The sequence below is a fragment of the Pteropus alecto genome, unplaced genomic scaffold, assembly GCF_000325575.1.
Source record: "Pteropus alecto unplaced genomic scaffold, ASM32557v1 scaffold65, whole genome shotgun sequence".
NCBI classification, from domain to species: domain Eukaryota; kingdom Metazoa; phylum Chordata; class Mammalia; order Chiroptera; family Pteropodidae; genus Pteropus; species Pteropus alecto.
Genome location: NW_006439191.1, coordinates 5,008,901 through 5,027,305, shown reverse-complemented (window position 1 = coordinate 5,027,305; position 18,405 = coordinate 5,008,901). Strand labels below are relative to the sequence as shown.

At 41.3% G+C, this 18,405-nt stretch overlaps 1 protein-coding gene across 1 annotated transcript in view; it reads left to right on the top strand.

The window, feature by feature from the left end:
* USH2A (usherin) overlaps nt 1-18,405 on the top strand; it is a 564,162-nt gene that overhangs the window by 503,327 nt on the left and 42,430 nt on the right. The gene's annotated exons all lie outside the window — the stretch shown is intronic.

The window sequence follows — 18,405 nt, the reverse complement described above, 5'->3', positions numbered from 1 at the left end:
CTGTGCCAGCCCCCGGAGGACCAGCAAAGGGAGATGTATTAATACATTGTATTGATTAGATCAAGACCCCTGACAGTTATTTGTAGAGATACCATCTGGCTGCTGTTCGAATTCCTTCACCAAAAACAGGACGTGACATGTTATTAATCTCAACTCTCTAAGTATAGACAGTTGCCTTTTCTGCTAAACCGCATTTTACCATTCCGTAGGAGATGGAGGCAGACCTGAAGGGTGCGGAAATTAAGGTTATTACACAAATTGAGCCATATGGTCCAAATATTTCAGCAAGAAAATTGCCAGGCAATAAAAATTGCTCCTGCCTTCCTAATGGTGTAAATTACAGTTTAACCATGGCTCTAATGATGTCCTTCTGCCGCGCTTAACTACTGTTACATGAAGGACATTGTTTTAAAAATATAAAAAACAAGTAAATGCCAGCAGCGTGTTTTACAATCTGTTAGTGTGTCATTAAGAACACGGTCAGAATTACATAAACATGATGGCAGGCAACCCGGCATACAGAAGAACTCAAACGGAAATAAAAAGTGCCTTGAAAACTCCCGCTTTTATCTCTATAATGGCAAAGAGCACAGTCCCCTCTGCAAGTTTTCCCGGGCGAGAAGCCCTGTCCGCTGCTTTGTTCTGACTCCTGTCCCGCGGGCCTGCGCGCACCTCTCGTCCCAGGTGACCGGAGAGCTAGCGGTTCCGAGTGAAGTGCTGGGCAGAAGGGTTGACACTCCACGGTCTTCCTTAATGGTGACAAGCGGTGTCGGAAGGACAGTTTCTGCTATGTCTCCAAAGAAACCAATCCTGCTATTCGAATGGCCCCAATATTAAGAGGAGGCTTACTCCAGTCATTCACCTTTGAGCATGACAGTGAAGACCATTAATATTTGAGGAAGACTGGAACCTTTCAAATGTTTTTGTAGATAGTATATCAAAACACCTGGCATTTAAAAAATATATATATCCATACAGGTCATAAGAATATGGATGTGTTACTCTCTGAAATTGTACAATCCGGCCAACCTTTTGGCCTTACAAGATGTTCAGAAAGCAGTTTAAGTTAAAAACCCAAAGAAAAGTTTATCATAATTAGGGATATGTGAAATTTGAAGGAAAACTACTTTTAATTCCTAGTGGAGATTTATATTTTTTAAGCAATTTTTTTCCTTCTCCATTTCCCAGAGGGAGAAAGCCTGGGGGAACAGTCTGCCCTTTAAACTTAAACAAAAAGAGGGGAAAAAAGAAAAAAACAGGAAGCACGAACGGTCCTATTCTGTATGCACACGCATTGATGTTGATGCAGGCGGCGTAAGTTATCACTTCCTGGTAACATCAAGGGCAGGGTCAGCGGCCGTCTGTTGACCGGATCGCTTTCTGCCTGGACAGCTTCTCCCCCAGGCGTCTATCCCCATGGCGGACTTCTGCCCTTGCGTCTGGTCTTGGTGACCGTGTCACCTTTGGTCCCTCTCTCTGAGGCTTTATCTGACCTACCTCGATGTGGTTTCATTCCCCTCCTCCACTCACCAACTTCCTTTCCCTCCTCGCTGCTTTATTTACCTCCTTCCTGTTGCACGTTATCTAGAAGTATACATTTCGGCTTATTGATCTTGTTTACTGTCTGTCTCTCTAACGGGAATATAAGTGCTCTGAGGGCCAGGATGTTTCCTCACCGTGGTCCCTCTTCCCAGAACCTCGGACAGTGCCACTTTCTAGGCAGACAGCTGTGTAGTGAATAAATGAATTCATGACTGGGTAACATCTCTAGTGAACAGGTAACTTGTGTTTTATTTCTTGTTCCCATTAGAACCATAATCTATAACTGTTTTACATCGCTTGGCAGTGCTATATATTTAGCCTAAGAGGAGATAAATCACATTGAGGTAGAATCATTTATATTTTTCGATTTCAATCAATAAGCAGTTATTTGCTGAGAACTTTCTATATAAAACAACTTGCCAGCACTTTATACACGCCGCCTCTTTTCGTCTCAATAACCACTCTGTGGAGTGAGTATTATCGACCATGTATGACTGAGGAAACAAACTCAGAGAGGTTAAGTTACTCGCCCATGCTCACGCAGCTTGCGGCAGAGCTACGATTCAATTTCAGGTCTCTCGGCTTCTAAAATCTGTTTTTTTTTCTACTACCCACTGCTGCCTCTTGTGTTGTCAGCCTAGAGGAAACAAGGCATTATTTATAGAAAGGTGAATATCGGCAAAAGCCACAAATGGTCGTGCAGTACAACAAAGAGATGCCACATAGATTGACGTGATTGCCTGGTACAAATATAGAAAGCAATTTCTAAAAGATTCAAAGAATTAAAAGATCACTTAGACTGGAAAGTTCGGAGAAGACTTTGGGGGCATTCTCGCCTCAAACAACAGCTAGGATTTGAATGAAAGGAGAGAATGGGCACAGGCATTTCTTTATTCAGGCAAAGCTTTTGAAACGTCTGATGGCAAGTCTCGACTTTAGGATATAGAGGAATGTCTTTCCAACCTGTCCTCATTTATTGGGTGGAGAGTAAAGCTGCTTTATTCTAAATATTGCCATCGGATGCCTAGCAAAGCTGTCCAGAGAGGTGGCCAGCAGACTGGGTCTGGGGGCCAGGCAGACGTGAATTAGTGACTGGTCAGCACCTTCCCATTGCATGCCCTGGGGACGCGGGGCCCCGGGATGCCTCCCTCACGGGGCCCAGGGATGCCTCCCTCATGAGGCAACCCCACAGAGCAGAGGAGCAGGAACAGAGTAAATAGCTCAGTAAGTGGTGCTTATTATTATGATCTGACATAGGTCAACAGAACGTCAGCACGTAAGGAGGTCGCTGTGCTAGTGTGTCGACAGGGTCCTGATTGGAGAGACTAGTCCAGAATTTCTTTTTTAAAGAAATAATTTTCTTTCTCTTCCCCCTTCATTCCCTGCAATCCTTCCCCAAGAACAGATGCTACTTAGCACATTGTGTCAATGACAGAATGGCTTTGTGGAAGCTGACCCAATAGTCTGGGGGCGGGGACCAGGGAAAGAATGGGTAAGGCAGGCTATTTGGTTGGGAAAATAAGAGGTGGCTTCTTCTCCGAAGCTCGTCTTGAGATGCTAAGCTCATTCACAACACCTTAGCTGAGGCCACTGCTGGATCGTGACTGGAACCCCAGCAGGCAAACCTGTGATGTCATCACTGGCTGAATGGCACTGCCTGGGGCCACAGCACCAGCATTCAAAAACTGAGCCGTAAGTGTGGCCACGGTGATATGGACAAGTGTCCAGGACCTGCCCTTGTGATGCCACAGGAGCCTCTTAAAGAACTGGGAGAGAGAAGGGCACATCCCTCTCTCTCTCAAACTGTCCTGTGCACGTCGCTCCACACCAGAACCTATGCTGCCATCTTTTCTTACCCAGTCTTGTGGAATTTCTGGTTTATAAGAAAATTAATGTGTACCTAAAATTAGCTTTCTAAATATTGCCGTGTGCATTAAACCGTGCCTGATTTTCTTCCTCCATGACCTACCATGTTCTAGAAACGCAATAGTTTGCACATTCAGGCTGAGCAGAGCTAGGGCCTCATGAGACCCCATCGTCTTGTCCCTTCAGCCCAGAATTACCTGGCCAGTGCACCCCACACCTCGGCATCTTTTCCTTAACAGAGTGATAATTATTTATTAGTGGAATATATGCTTATTATATCCAGAAATTAAAGTTGTTAGGGGCATCGTGCATCCAGGTCCCTGTGGCTGGATGGTCACATCTGTTAGAAATAAATCACTTTAAAAAAAATTATATTAGTCTCACAGACAGACGGTCAAGGACTGGAGCGAGGGGAGGGGATGCGGGTGCAGCAAGGAAGCTTGATGTTAAATCTTGTGAAACAGAGTGTGGTCAGTATGTTGTCAGCACATGACAGTGTTCAGACGTCAACTCTGTATTTCCTCTCTTTGAACCCCAGGCGGCCAATTAACAGTATATGCTATTTATTCATTAAAAAATAGGCAGGATAAATCGAATGGTTCGATTGGCTAATGAGAATTCAAGGAGCAGAATAAAAAGTGATGCACGAAGAGAGACAGACAAACAAACAAAAAAAATGGAGAAGAATTTCAGAAAAAAAATATGGAGGAATTTTTTCTCTTGAATCCATCTGGAGATTCATCTGGAAGCAAGGAAATTTAATTGGGAAGATTCTCTCTGTTTTCTTTCTGTGCTATGTTCTCTCTAGTGCTCTCATCTGCACTTCCTTAGAGTTTCTTTCCTTCCTAAGACACAAAGACAGCCTGAAATTACTTTCAGCAATTATCAGTTTCATTAGGATGTTTTGATGCCTCTTTTTACAAGAAGCAATGCTGTTTTGTAGCCTCTCTAGCCATCAACCCAGCAAATGAGAAGCCCGTGGATTTATTTGATCTTTTGAATACTTGTTTTTCAAATATGAAAGAACTTAAGCAATTATATGTCTATATAATTAAAATTCCATTAAAATATATGTGTTAAGCATATTAACTTATGCATTTTCGTTTTGTGGCCAAAGATTATATGCTTCTATAGATGTGACACATATTCCTATAAATCGTGTTTTCTCTCCCTCTTATTGTAAAACGTACCTCAGAAGAATAAACTAGGAGAGTGAGGGTTCGAGGGTTTTTTAACTGGTGCAGCATTGACTCATCCTCATGCCTTGAGGATCTGTAGGAGCGGGTAGAGGTTTCCAGAAATAATAAATTCTGAATTCTCACCTTCAGAGATCCAAAAATACAGTATTGATGATCTTTGTTCCTAACTTTTGAACAGCTTAGTAATTCTTGCCCAGAAAATTAAGGGTCCACATTTGGCAATATCTAAAAGAAACAGCTCAATTGGGTACACCTTTGAAAGCCAACAGTATTATTTTAAAAGTCCATATTTGTTTCAGCGGGGACTGTTTCTGAAGGTGGTGATTATTGCAGGGTGTGTGCCCTTAAAACGGACCACTCCATGGTGAAGGGTCTGACCCCGTCTCTCCATGAGGAGGGTGCCCTTTGCTGGATATGTCTACACACCATATGTGGCTGCTAAGAAACGGAAGCCATCTATGCACCAAACGTGTGTGCCGTTAAGATGCACCTCAGCAAAGTTTCCTGGAAAATCCTTGCCTCTTCTTGTGCTAGAATAATTGCAAGTGTGGAAGTGGCCATAGTTCACTGTGGTTTTCTTTTTACTGCCGTCTTATTGCACCCTGTTGGGGGATACATCTGAGCATTTCATGTGTCCTACTTTCAGGAGGCCCAGATGGTGACTACGTGCTCTGGTTCGAATTGGGCAGCCCTCATCTTTCATGCTCTGTAGTCTGCCTAGTTATCAGAGAGACGTGAGACAAGGAAAATTCTTCCATTTTTCAGCTCCTCTTCATCTGTTTCTAGTCGCCCACCGTGAAGGATGCACTTGCACAGTTGTTAAGATGACAGTCCCTGTGATAACTGAACATCGCTTCCCTGGCTGGGGATGCCCCATGTGCTGTCTCCCTGCTTCCCTCCCAGGCAGTCCCTCTTGCAGTCTAACTGATTACCTGCAATCTTGTAAGTAACACGGCAGCGAGAGGTAGTGTCAATATTTTATACCGTGCCAAACCCACTTATATTTGCATTGGTTTTCTTCACTCTAGTTTTTAAGCTTAACAGAGAATTTAAATCGAATCATTCCACCTGAGAAATAAATGAACTAATAAAATAAATGCAACAGTATAACTGGTTAAAACAGCCCAAGTGCAAAATACAGGTTGAGTGCGATTTTGTGACATGACCATTTTATAGGGCTTTTGTCTCCAACTGTATTCTTCAAAGTGTCATCTGAGCAATGACCATCAGTATCATTTTTATCAATAATAGTCCACACGTCCCACTGGGAAATTAGTTAGTGGGATGAGGTTTTTGTTGTTGTTGTTGCTGTTTGTTGTTGTTTTACAAATTATCTTTAAGCATTTATCTTCCAAAAAGTATTATTGGAATTTGTTCGTTACAAGATAACAATCTCGGTGAGTTACTTGTTCTTATTTTAGGAGTTTACGCATGATAAACTAGTGATCGGATTCTATTTTATTTTTCAGAGAGGTAAATGTTTCGTTCTGTTTTTCTTAATAATAGTTTTACTATAGGCTAACCTTTTCTGAATCTGCACTTTGATAATTAATAACTTTTGGAGCACACATCCCTGTGATATTTATATTTACTTATTTATAAATTATAAAATATGCACTAGTGAAAAACATTATTTACACTATAAAAAGAGGAATTTAAAAAGGAGTAGATGTGGATAAAGTCATCAATAGAATATATGACTAATTATGAGCTACTGCTATTAGCTAGTATCTCAAAGCATGGTACACATTTATTGAAAAATTCAGCATTAATAAAATCAAATGTCAGTCTATTTTCTAAGTAGTATCCTTGAGAATTACAATTTTATTTTGTCAACTTCTGGTCAAATGTGATTGGACTATTAGTGTTTTTACCTCATATTGTGGCTGATAAAAAACTTGTATCATTAGTAAGACTTATCAGCCTGGCCATTTACTTGTTCTTCATTTGCGTACGTATTATTAGTATTGCATTTGAATCATAGCTTTTAATACTTTTGGGAATCATGAAAGTCACCCATGTTTTCAAAGACAGTCTAGTTCAAACGATGTAATATAATCCATAAACCCACTTAGCATGGAACCATACACTGTAATATATCCCTGTCTGCTAACAGCAAATAAGTAAGAGAGAGAAGTATTTCCAGCTCCTCCATGTTGTAAAACTCCCATTCTTCCCTTTCCAAGGGCTAATTCATAATTTATTCATTCATTTGTTCACTCATCTAATTGATACACACCTAATATATGCCAACTGAGAATATAGCAGTGGATAAGCCAGAGAAAAATTCCTCCCTTCTTGAAGCTTTTATTCTAGACAACCATAAACAAGATAAGTAATATATACACATTACTATATATAGTTTGACGTATATTATACTATATAGTATAGTATATATTCTATATTATATATGTATGTACTCTATATTATATATTATGCTATATATCATATATCATACTATATAGTGGATAAGATAATATAAATATGTATTAATATGTATATTAATACATGTATTACACAATAATATAATAGTAATATAAGTAACATGTAATATACATACACATATTTTATATATTTATAAATAATTGGGGGGCAATGGAGAAAAATAAATCACAGATGAGGTATCAGGTTCTGTGTCGGCCAGTCGTGGGAGTGGGGGCTGCTGGTCTATTGGGACAGGAAGGGTACTATTTAACGTAGGGAGGCCAGGGAAGGCCTCACAAGCAGGTGACATTTGTGCAGAGATTTGAAGGGAAAAAGGAGCAAACAATACAGTTACCCACGAGGAAACTTTCGGGTCAGGATCGTAGATGTATACTCAGATGCTGGGCTTTTGGAGTCTTAGTTTGGTCCCTGGATAGTTCACTTGACTCCCAGGACCCATCAGCATGTGCACTGAGCTTCACCCCAGGACGCTAAAGGTCATGTTCAACCACTGACATCCCTTTGACAGAAATGGTTCATTGCTCTGGGGATGCGAGGCTCAGCCATCAGATGAATTGTGGAATAGAAACATTTGCCCAGTTTTTAAATCCATTCTTTGGGCCCATAAACTTTAAGTCTTCCTTGAAGCCAGCCCATCCTCTAGTTATTATCCTTCATTTCCTTCCTCGTATTCTTATAAAATGTCCCCATATTCCAGATTAACTAGAAGAGGAATCATTCCTTGCAAAATAAAGATAAGTCTCTTTCTCTGACTAGAACCAACTTCAAGCCCAAAGAGCTCTTAGTAATGTCCCCAGTCTTTCTCTGGCTTTTTTCGTAATTCCCTTTTGACTATTACTTAAAAATTAAAAGTAAATGTAACCGTCCCAACACATCCTACATACAATAGTGGGCCAAAAGAAGAGCATGGATATTTATACACGTGACATAACAAAAAACAGAAAATATTTTCTAGAGTATTTATTTCTGTGATAGAGCGTAAAGCCAGTGATGATATTTATGACTTCCCTCTCTGATCTCTCTAATGAGTTGGGGTTATTAGGCTGATGAGATCAACCAGACTCACTCCTGAGGGATCGGACTTTTTGGTGGTCTTGCCTTCATCAGCTTGAAGTGATCTTCCATTACCTGGCAAACTGGGGAAGGAATCCCAGGTGCACAGCTAAGCTTGCCAACCTCTATCGTGTAATAGGTGTATCCGCAGAGGCATCCTTATTTATCTTGTCCATCACTCCAGCCACCAGTCTGTTTTTTCGCTTGGGTTTTTTTGTTTGTTTTTGGGTGGTCTGTTTGTTTGTTTGTATTTTGTTTGCTTGCCTAGAGAGTAATCCAGATAGCAAGGTACCAATTTTTTACTTTCCATTCAGTGAAATCATTATTGAAGCTTTTCTCTGCTAAATCTCAGCAGATTTCAGAGTCTCAAGCCCAGTGTAGAAAACTCTGGCAAGTTGGTCTTTAGTTCTGCATTTCAAAGATTACCTCCTCTCCCTGCCTTTCCACCCACTGTCTTCTGGGGATTTCTATCTTTAAAGGTCAGATCGCTAACCATAAATTCCCTCCTGACTCTGAGATTTTATGAGTTTTAAATTTGTTTTAATTGCTTAAATTTTGCACTGAATGATAGGATGCTACTCTCCTATCACATATATCCAGTGCATTTCATAAAGATCGATGTTTAAAGCTCATCCTTTCTGTGGCGTCCATGACTGTGAAGTCTTCGTGACAAGGACTTTTACGTATATACCTTAGTGCCAGTTTCCGAGTGGTTTTGCATTGGTTTCGTGAACGTGAGTCTCGCATTCCTAATGGGTCGCGCTCCCTGAACTTCAGGATTTGCGCACTTTTGCTTCTTTTCCACTCCCCTCTTTGTCTTTCGCCATCCTGGGGGAAAAAAAAAAAAAGACGCGAAATGAATAGTTGACTGTGGATTGGACCCTCAGACCGTAAACCAATCTCAGTACTTTTTCTTGACTGACAGCTTAAAACCAAGCATAAAATTGAACTTAAACAAATGCCCTTTGAAGTCAGGGGACCCCCATGTCCCCTTAGCTGCTTCCAGCCACAAGGACCTGACTCGGAGCACTTGTCTTGAGTGCCCACTGTGTGCCAGGCCCTTTCAGAAAGGTCATCTGGCTTAATCCGCACAGAAGTGTACGAGAAGGTATAAACTGTTAGAAACCAAGACAGAAAAAATAGGTCATCTGCCTGAGGTCCTCATGTGAGTGACAGCCAAAACTTGAACTCAGGTGTTCTGATTCTAAGGTGACTGCTTTTTGATTAAAGCATCTAGACTCTCAAAAGTTGCCTCATTCCCCAGACATTAAGTCACAGGGCGTCTCTTGCATATCGAAGAGATCGTTTTTGCTAAAATAAGCCAAGAAAAATAATAGATTTTTGAATGATTTTAATATTGCATTCAGAATGCCAAACTAAAGCACACTTTCTATCCTCAGTGGGGGATTTTTTTCTTTTTTTGCCCAAATGTCTAATAGAAATGATTATGGAACACTAAAAACAATCTTCGATTTGCCTAAATGAAAATAAGAACTTCAAATTCTAGCTTTCAAAACAAATAAAAGCTATTTTTATTTTCAGCTAAGTATGCTTAGCTTAAGTACATTTTCTCTTAAGGTGTAATGACTGAACCGCGATGCTTTCTTTTTGTTTATTCATTTAGAATGCAAATAAAAGCAGATAATCAATAGATCATAATCTAAAACTAGAGGATTTACAAGCTAATAAGCTTGAGTCAATAGATGTTCCATAGTGAAGCCTTCAATGCTGAACCTGACATAATTTGCTTTGCACTAAGCTGGTTGACTTAATGCTTTAATTTAATTCTAATATTAACCGAAAAATCCAAAGAGAAGGGGAAAATTTAAATCCTATTATATTAAAATGTTTTCAAAGCAACAACTCAATATCACACTGCAACTGCTTGTGTGTGCCACCGACATCTACCTAAACTCCTGGGTTGTCGGTAACCAGTTAACCCCTTAGGGGCCTGATGTAGATGAATGTGGAAGTTCATCATGGTCTGTCTTTGCAATATCTCTGGCCTTACGTGTCATCATTTGCTTAGTCTCATAGTGTCTGCTCTTCCCGACTTATAGGCAAACTGTTGGAGTAGTGTTTATTTCAAAAGCAATTCTTCTTTTTCTCTTGAGATTATCATTCATCCTGACTCCCCATAAAGTAGAAGAGGAAGCAAGCTTAGGTCAGAGAGCACAGGGATCTTTTCCTGGTTCCCAGAGAGGAAGAAGTGAAATAAAGTCTATATACAAACAAACAAACAAACAAACAAACGCCATAGGCTGCCTTCTACCTTCCAGAGTCTGGTGGCTCTAGTGGCGATGATGAGCAGGATCTGATGCCATTGAAGCATACTTTCCAGCTTATGAGCACAGAGTCCAGTCAAAATACTACCACTTAAACCCTGATTCTGCCCCTTGTGATGGCATGACTGTGGACAGTTTGCTTCAACTGTCTTTACATCCATTTCCTGATCTGAAAATTGCGGGGGATTACAGTGTCTTCTCTCATGAGGTTGTTTTAAGGATTAAAGAATTTAATATGCATAAAGTGCTTGGAAAGGACCTGCCACATAGTAAGCACTCGCTGTTTTAACCTTTGAGAAGCTCTTTATGAAAAGAGTTAAACACAGAAAGAACATATGCTGAGAATAACTGTGAAAGCAGCAGCTTGATGTCCCTGATGTAATGGTCAGACGTGTCTTTCAGGACATTTATGTGTTCGCATGCAGCAGCCACAGTCCCGATATATTCCCTTTGTCGCCATCCTCACAACACCCTTTGTGAGTTCCCAGGTCTGGTTTTCGCCTTGTGCCATTGCGGGTCCCAGCATCGCCAGGGTGGCGGTGCGTTTCAGCTGCCCACTAACTAGGCCAGCGTTAGCTTCTGGTCTCACTCTTGTCTCCAAGAACAAGTCAGTTCGTTTTGCTAAAGTAACTAGACCAGAAGCTATGAACTGGAGTTTTACCACAGGATACCCTCTTCCACTCAGGAAGGGTACTTAGAAGCCAGAGAACAGAAATCTCATTGATATTTATGATGAGCTCCATCTCTGGACTCATGTGCATCTAACAATCTTACAATCACTGTAGGTGGCAGTTGTCACCTCACTTGTCATTTCCTGTGCCTGCTCAAACTCGATCAGTGCCGTTCACACTCTCGTCTCTTCAGCTGAGTTGTGTGTGCTGTTGGTAGTACACACGTTGAGTTTAATTGCCACTTAAAATGTCTTCACAAAGTTTACACAATGATTTGGCATTAAAATGAAAAATTATCAAATTTGCAGAAAGACATAGAAACAGAGCTTAATATACAATTAAAAAAAAAAACTATCCCATCCAATTCTAAAGTTGTTTTTCTACAAATATAATTCTAAGGGATGAAAAAGCATCGTGACTTCATTCAATTGGAAACCCTTTTTTCTTTCTTTCTTCGGGATGCGTGAAATAACCATGTGTCCTGAAGTAAATGGAATCCTGGATTCAAAGAGATAAGGTTTATTCCATGACAAATATATTTTTTAATAGCTAACATATTGCCAATAAAATCATGAATTTATTAAAAACAAAATAAATTTTAATAAAAGGTAATTTACGCATTTGGCAGACCTCCATCGAACACCCACATGGTGCCAAACACGTTTGGTGTCTTCAGTCCCTGTCCTCTAAGAGTTCAAGGCCAAGAGGTGAGAAAAGGCAGAAGGATAGGTCACCATAGTGCCCTGTAAAAATGCCATGAGCAGTATAAAGAGCAGAGAGGGGGCCAGTAACTGCCTGAGGAGTCAATAAACTCTTCCCAATGCAGATGACATTCATTTTGTGTCTTAAAGGGTGGACAGTAATTGCCATTCACGGAAGGGCATTCTGAGCAGAGGGGAATGTGAGCAAAAGCAAGGCCTCCTGAAGAGCGCCATATCCACCCCGAGCTGCGGGGCTGGAGCACAAAATGTAAAGGGACAGGGTGGAGCTTGGCATGGCAGAGGACATCCCGGCGAGGCTCAGGAACTCTTGCTGACAAGGACCGGCAGCCCCAAGCACAAGCGCTTCCTGACCAGACCCCAGCTACGCGTCCTCTGACTCGCAGGCTCGGCAAATTGGGGCTGGAGTCTTTCCCTTGACCATGGCAATGAAGCAGGATCTAGGGGAATAGGTACGCGATGCTGGAACACATTCACGACTTCGGAGGCTGGAAATTAACCTTTTCTAAGTGAAAGCACCATGATTACCTCTCCTTGAAGCTGTGTGAACAGGAACGGGGAAAAACCAACTGAACTCAGGACACGGGACCTTCCTGTGAAAGCAGAAGCAAGGTTACAGAAAATAGAAGCAGCTCGAAGGATTGTGACGGGCCTGACCCTCAGATTTTATCCATAAATCACGTGATTCTGCAACATTGATTGGAAGTATAGGCCTCCTGACTACTTCCGATCCAAGAGACAGGGGTGAATCCGATCTGTGCCCAGCCTGGCCCAGAGGAGAGGTCCTCCCGGACGGTCAGAGGTGATCCTCAGCCACGCTGGCATCTGTCATCAGAAACATGGCCTTCACCGGGAGTGCTCACTCAGGACGACCGCGCGTCCTCTCCCCGAGGTCGATGCCGAGAGAGGAAACCTGGGGGCACAGGTCTCTACTGTTGGACCCCTCCTCAGCAACGGCCGCCCCAAGGCCAGTGAAGCCACCGCCAGCTAAAGGCCACTCAGGTCGTCGCTTTGTGAAGACGCACAGAGACGGTGCTCAGGTGGTGCTCGTGCTGTCAGGTTATTTCGACTGGGAACTGGCAGCCACGCCGAGCCGTAAGGAAGTAAAGCAAGTTAAGAGGAAGAGAAGACAGAAATAGCGTGCGGGCCCCAGAGAGGGAAGAGGATCTCTGAGTTCTGACAGTTTTCCCACTTCTAAGAGCCAAAGTCGTATTTCAGATGCTTGGATTCTGCCCTTTTGCTTTCTCTTTCTCCTTAAACCAGTCGAACTGAGTTTCTGTTCCCTGTGTGTAAACTTTCTTGACTAGACTATAGGCTGCTCCATTTCCGACCTTCCCCGTGACTATAGATCATAAGTTTCAGAATCTGGATGTCCTATGTCTTATTGAAAAATCTGATTAGTTTCTAGGTCCGATCCTAACTCTATGATAATTTAGTTTGAGATGCTTCAGACTTTTCAAGTAGTCAGAAATCGTATTTCTAATTCTTCCAAATACATATACCTTGTATTAGTCAGGCTAGGCCATGATATGTGGTGGTAACAAATAGAACTCCAAGTATTAGTGCTTTACACAGTAAAGGTAGGGAAAACACTAGGGGGTTTGGCTGGTCTTCTGCACCTTATGTGAATGCCAGACCATGATGGGGAAGAGCATCTGTAAGATGTTTATAAGATCCAGGGATGAAGGGGATGAAAAAGGCTAACGTCACTTCTCTCTGCGTCCCACTGACAAGGATTAGTCATTGACAAGGATTAGTCATGTAACCCCGGTAAGGGGCAGGGAAGCCGGTAAATGTGGAAAAGAAATATTTGATGAGCACTAATAATCCCGATTAGGATCATTTTACCTCTTTTTTTTTTTTTTTTTTTGGAGGGGGGTAAATTGCTGAGGATTACCAGTACAGTGATGAATAGAAGACATTGTGTCTTACTTGATTATTATATTAATGGGAATATTTCTAAGGCTTTATCATTAAATACAGTTTACTGTATGATTTTAGTAAATGCTGTCTGTCAAATTAAGGATAACTCTAGTTTCACTTGGCTAAGAGACTTTATCATGATTGAGTGTTGGATTTTATTAATTCTATTAAGATGGTCATATGTAAATCAACTTTTCTAAGGGCTCAATCCTTCCTACTCGTGACATCTCTTAAATATACTGTCACTACTATTTGCTTATTTCATGACTTTTTCACCTAATCTTAAGTGATTTTGGTAAATAACATACTTTTCTTCTGTTCTTATCCAATTTTGATATTATCCTAACATCATACATAGAGTTTGGTATCTGGCCCATTTTACCTATTTTCTAGAATAGTTTGTACATAATCTTAATTATTTGTCATTCACAGATTTATTAAAAACAATAGCAAAAATCTTCACTGGTAAAACTCTCTGGTCCTGGGCCTTTTTGGAGCAGGGACTGATTCTGGGTTCTGCATTATTTATTTCATTTTAAAGCTGTCGATCTGTCATCGAGTGCATTTGTTAATTTTTTTCTATTTTTATAGAATCACCATTTTACGCACATTTTGACATTTATTATCAGAAAAGTCTTCATGTTTTCCTGCTGCTCAGTATAACCTGAGTCCTGGACCTTCTCTCCTCACTCCCTTCCTAGACACACACCCCCCCCCCACACACACACACAGCACCCTTCTCATTTTAAATTCTGTCCATACGCATTGGCCACATGAATCTTTTTTGAGCCCTTACTCTATACTGGGCACAATTAAAAACACTTGGGATGGAGCCCCTGCCCCAGTGAAGCTGGCATTCTAGTAAAGAGATACAGACAATAAATAATCATCTTAATATCAAATACATTATATGCTGTATCGGAAATGAGTGATGAGTGCTTTGGAAAAGACACAAGAGAGAGCAAGGTATCAACATGGGAGGAGGAAGAGGGAGGTGGGCAGGTCGCAGTGGGAAGATGAGCCGAGCTCACCACTTGTGGGTTAAGTGAGCTGCAGGAGGAGGAAACAGAAGTACGAGTCCCTCAATAAATGTGTTCAACCAAGGATCGAAAAAATACAAGACTATGGCTGGAATGAGATTCTGCTCAATGTAGTTTAGGATGGTTTTACTGGTATCACCAGAAAATAAATTGCCGGAGTGAAACTGCTGGGTCACAGAGAATGCACATTCTTAATTTTGATAGATCAGAAGTACTGCTTTTTAATATTTAGTGTGACTGATCTGCCACCTTAAAATTTAATTATCACAAATTTAATTTTTTCCCTCTTCTCCTTTGAAAAATGAGTCATTTCGAAACCATTCTTTCATTCCGCAGTGTTTTTATGGTAACTGAGTCATCATCGTTCATTTTGCAAGGATTCTAGCTTTTGCTTTATAGATTAAATTGATAGAGACCATTTTTCTATAAAGAAAATGTCTGTGACTTGAACCTTCTTTTCCCATTGACCCCCTCCCCATGACAAAGTGAATGACGTACTCCAGTGAAAGAAAAAAATAACCCCCCTTTTCACATGTCATTCTTCTTTTCTGAATGGAGATATTCGTGAGAGTAAAGACACAAAAGTACGCACAGTAGTAACACGCGAATGCTCCAAAGTGAACATTTTATGCTTGAAATTTACAACTGTTAGAACACATGGCCTCTGACTAGTCAGTTGTAATTATGCGTATCATAATTACTTGAAGTGAGGATATGCATTTATACTTTGCGGAAATCTTCTAAATCAAGTCTTCTAACATCGGGTGGAGCCCAGCGCTGGGAAGGCTTTATCCCTTGTGTGTACCTTTGAATTATCTTCATTCTATTTCGCAGTCACGAATAGCATCCCTAACCTTTTCCCACTGCCCTCCAGCTGTCGGATAGGTATAAGGAACGGGGACAAGGCTCCACACAGACATGGCCGCACTACCAGGAGAACACACAGTCCAAGTAGTGTGATTCCGATAGTGGATGGGGACAGAGGACAGTATAATTGACTTTAATTCAGTTTAGCGGTATCCCCACCTTGACGGTGATGAAAAAGCAAATACTTGTAATTACCTAAAGGATAATTACAGATTTTGAAATTGAGCAAACATTCAATGAAGATACTTTAAATCTAAGAAAACTCTATTACCCTCTCTATATGGGAATCTATACTCGTTGGCTGAAAAATAATCGAATTAATTCTTTGCAGATTTTTGTTTGTTTGTTTCATCAGTCTCTGACCTTGACCTACACTGCAATAGGGTAAAACATTGAAGTTCTTCCATTATTCCTTCAACTTGCATTGTAAAGCCCTTTACACATAATAGATTCTTAAAATCTTTGCCTAATTTTTGTTCATTGTTTTTTAACAAATGTAGTGTAAAAACTTTAGGGTAAAATTCACAGTCCTGTCCAGTCTCACCACTGATCTCTTTCTAGCCTTAATTCATGTAACTTCAGCTACATTCACTTCTAAGCTCTTTCCCAAATAGATCCTGCACTCTCTTCTGGTCTTTCTTCCAAGCCCTCACCGATGTCCATCTACTCAAACTCTGCCCCTTCCCGACCTCTGTCAGAGGCCACTTCCCAATCAAGCCTTCCCCAGCATCTCGCCTCCCCGCTTCCCAGTCAGCAGTACCCGCTCCGCATTTCCTGGGTGCTCAGTTATCGCGCTCATCACACTCCAAACTGGCCACATCCATACTCTCTGGACCTGCCCTGTTAGATCGTAAACTCCTAAAAGTCAGGAGCATGTTATCCATCTGGTATGTCCCGCAGGAACATCACAGAATCTTGTACATACCACAGGCTCAAAAGTGTAAGTAAAAAAAAAAAAAAAAATTCATGGAGCTGCTGACCAACAATACGGCCTATTCGCACCGACCGTTTTGGCAGCTCTGTCGCTTGGCAATGCCAAGCAGCCTGCACACAGTTTTCACGGACATAAAATGATAGGCCATGATTCTAAAGGGCATCTTCTTCTACCTTTCTTGTGTCGTGAGCCAATCTTTGATTCTGGAGCAACTTTGTATGTATTCGTGTGCCATCAAAAATGTCGTCTTTGTCCCCTAGCCGGGGCACAGATGGCCCTGGAAAAGTCAGTGTGCATGCGGAATCCGTGGAAATTTTCTCTGTTGACGCGTTGGAAGTCTCATATTAAGTAACCGTGGATAAGTGTTCAACGTTGATATTTGGCTCTGGGTAATAAAGAGATCATTTCAGTGTCAAGACTGATTTGATTTTTTACAAAATCAGTACTAGATATAAATATATTGACCAAACTTCGGAGAACTCAAAAATCAGCTGTATAAAGGAAAAGGAAAACAGCCCGACAAAACCTGTGCCTCACCTCATCAGACTTTCAGGAATCTCGAGAAAGATTTTGTGTTGATTTGTCAACATTAAAATGTATAAAAGCCATCCGATCGGCTGGATGCACACTGGCCAAAGCCATAACTTTTCGGTAATGCTAAATGAGGTCTTTTCCTACTTCTCACGTTTTATTTGTAATCTAAACCAGAAACCTGCCTATAGTCATTCTTTAATTTTATCATAATGACAAGGCGAACTATAACTTACGATAAAGCAAGCAGCAGCATCTCAATGGTTCCACTAAAGAAGACAAAAGTTGATATATTTAAACATAGATTCCTCTGAAGTTCTCTCTGTGTAAAACAGCAAACTTTCGACGTGACGTACTCTCTAGGTCTCGGCACTCATGGGCACTCAGGAGGGAAAGAAACCCTGCTATCAGGTCAGGATTTATAAGTCAAAAGTCAACCATTTTAAAATGACGGAAGAAACCGCATCATCTGGGAATGAAGTCAGTGGTGGCCAGGAAGACGAGCCCTTTCTACGACGTAGTGAACGCAGGAAACACGCTGCTGATGAGTGCAGCCAAGCCTGCGCATCGCTGCTGGCGTCCGCCCGCGGGAGCGAGGGAGGAAGATTCTGAAGGGCCGAGGTGAAGTGGGTCCGGTGGAGACGCATCGCAAAGACCAGAGAGAGAGTTCTGGAAACGGCTGGATCATCAGATCGATAGACGCAAAGATGACGAAGTTAGGTTGCTTCGTGCAGTTTAAACATTTGTGCGGGGAGTCTTCCCATGTTGCCTTTTTTTGACAGCTACAGATCAATGGTAATTTTTGATCATTTTCAGCCTACATAAACCTATTGACCCCATGGCCACCTTTGGAGCACTTCAAGTCGTCAAAAACGATCAGAGGAGCTGGTGTAAAATTGTGATACGGCTAAAGACTCCAGGTAGTTTCACAGGCCGCCAGGAGCAGAGTCGAGAGGTAACAATGTAGTTCAAATTGCCAGCGGAACCTCAACTGGCAGAGTGTTCCAGAGAGTCTCGTCTTTATGTCTCATAAAAGGATGTGCCGATTTGTATCCAGACTCTGACCCTTATGCACATAAGTTAAAAAGGAAAGAGAAAGGCTAAGTCTCATTGGAAAGGTTAGACTGAGGGGAATAGATTATTCGCATTTTTTTTTTGTTGAGTCATTCTTTTCATTTGCTACCTGACAAAAGTAATTAGTATACTTCTAGAATTATATAGATAGATAGATAGAGAGAGAGATAGAATTATAGACCTTATCTGAATGTGGACATGCAAAGAAAAAAAGACCAAAGGGAAGCTCAGAGGTCAGGACGGAAGAGTGAAGGGA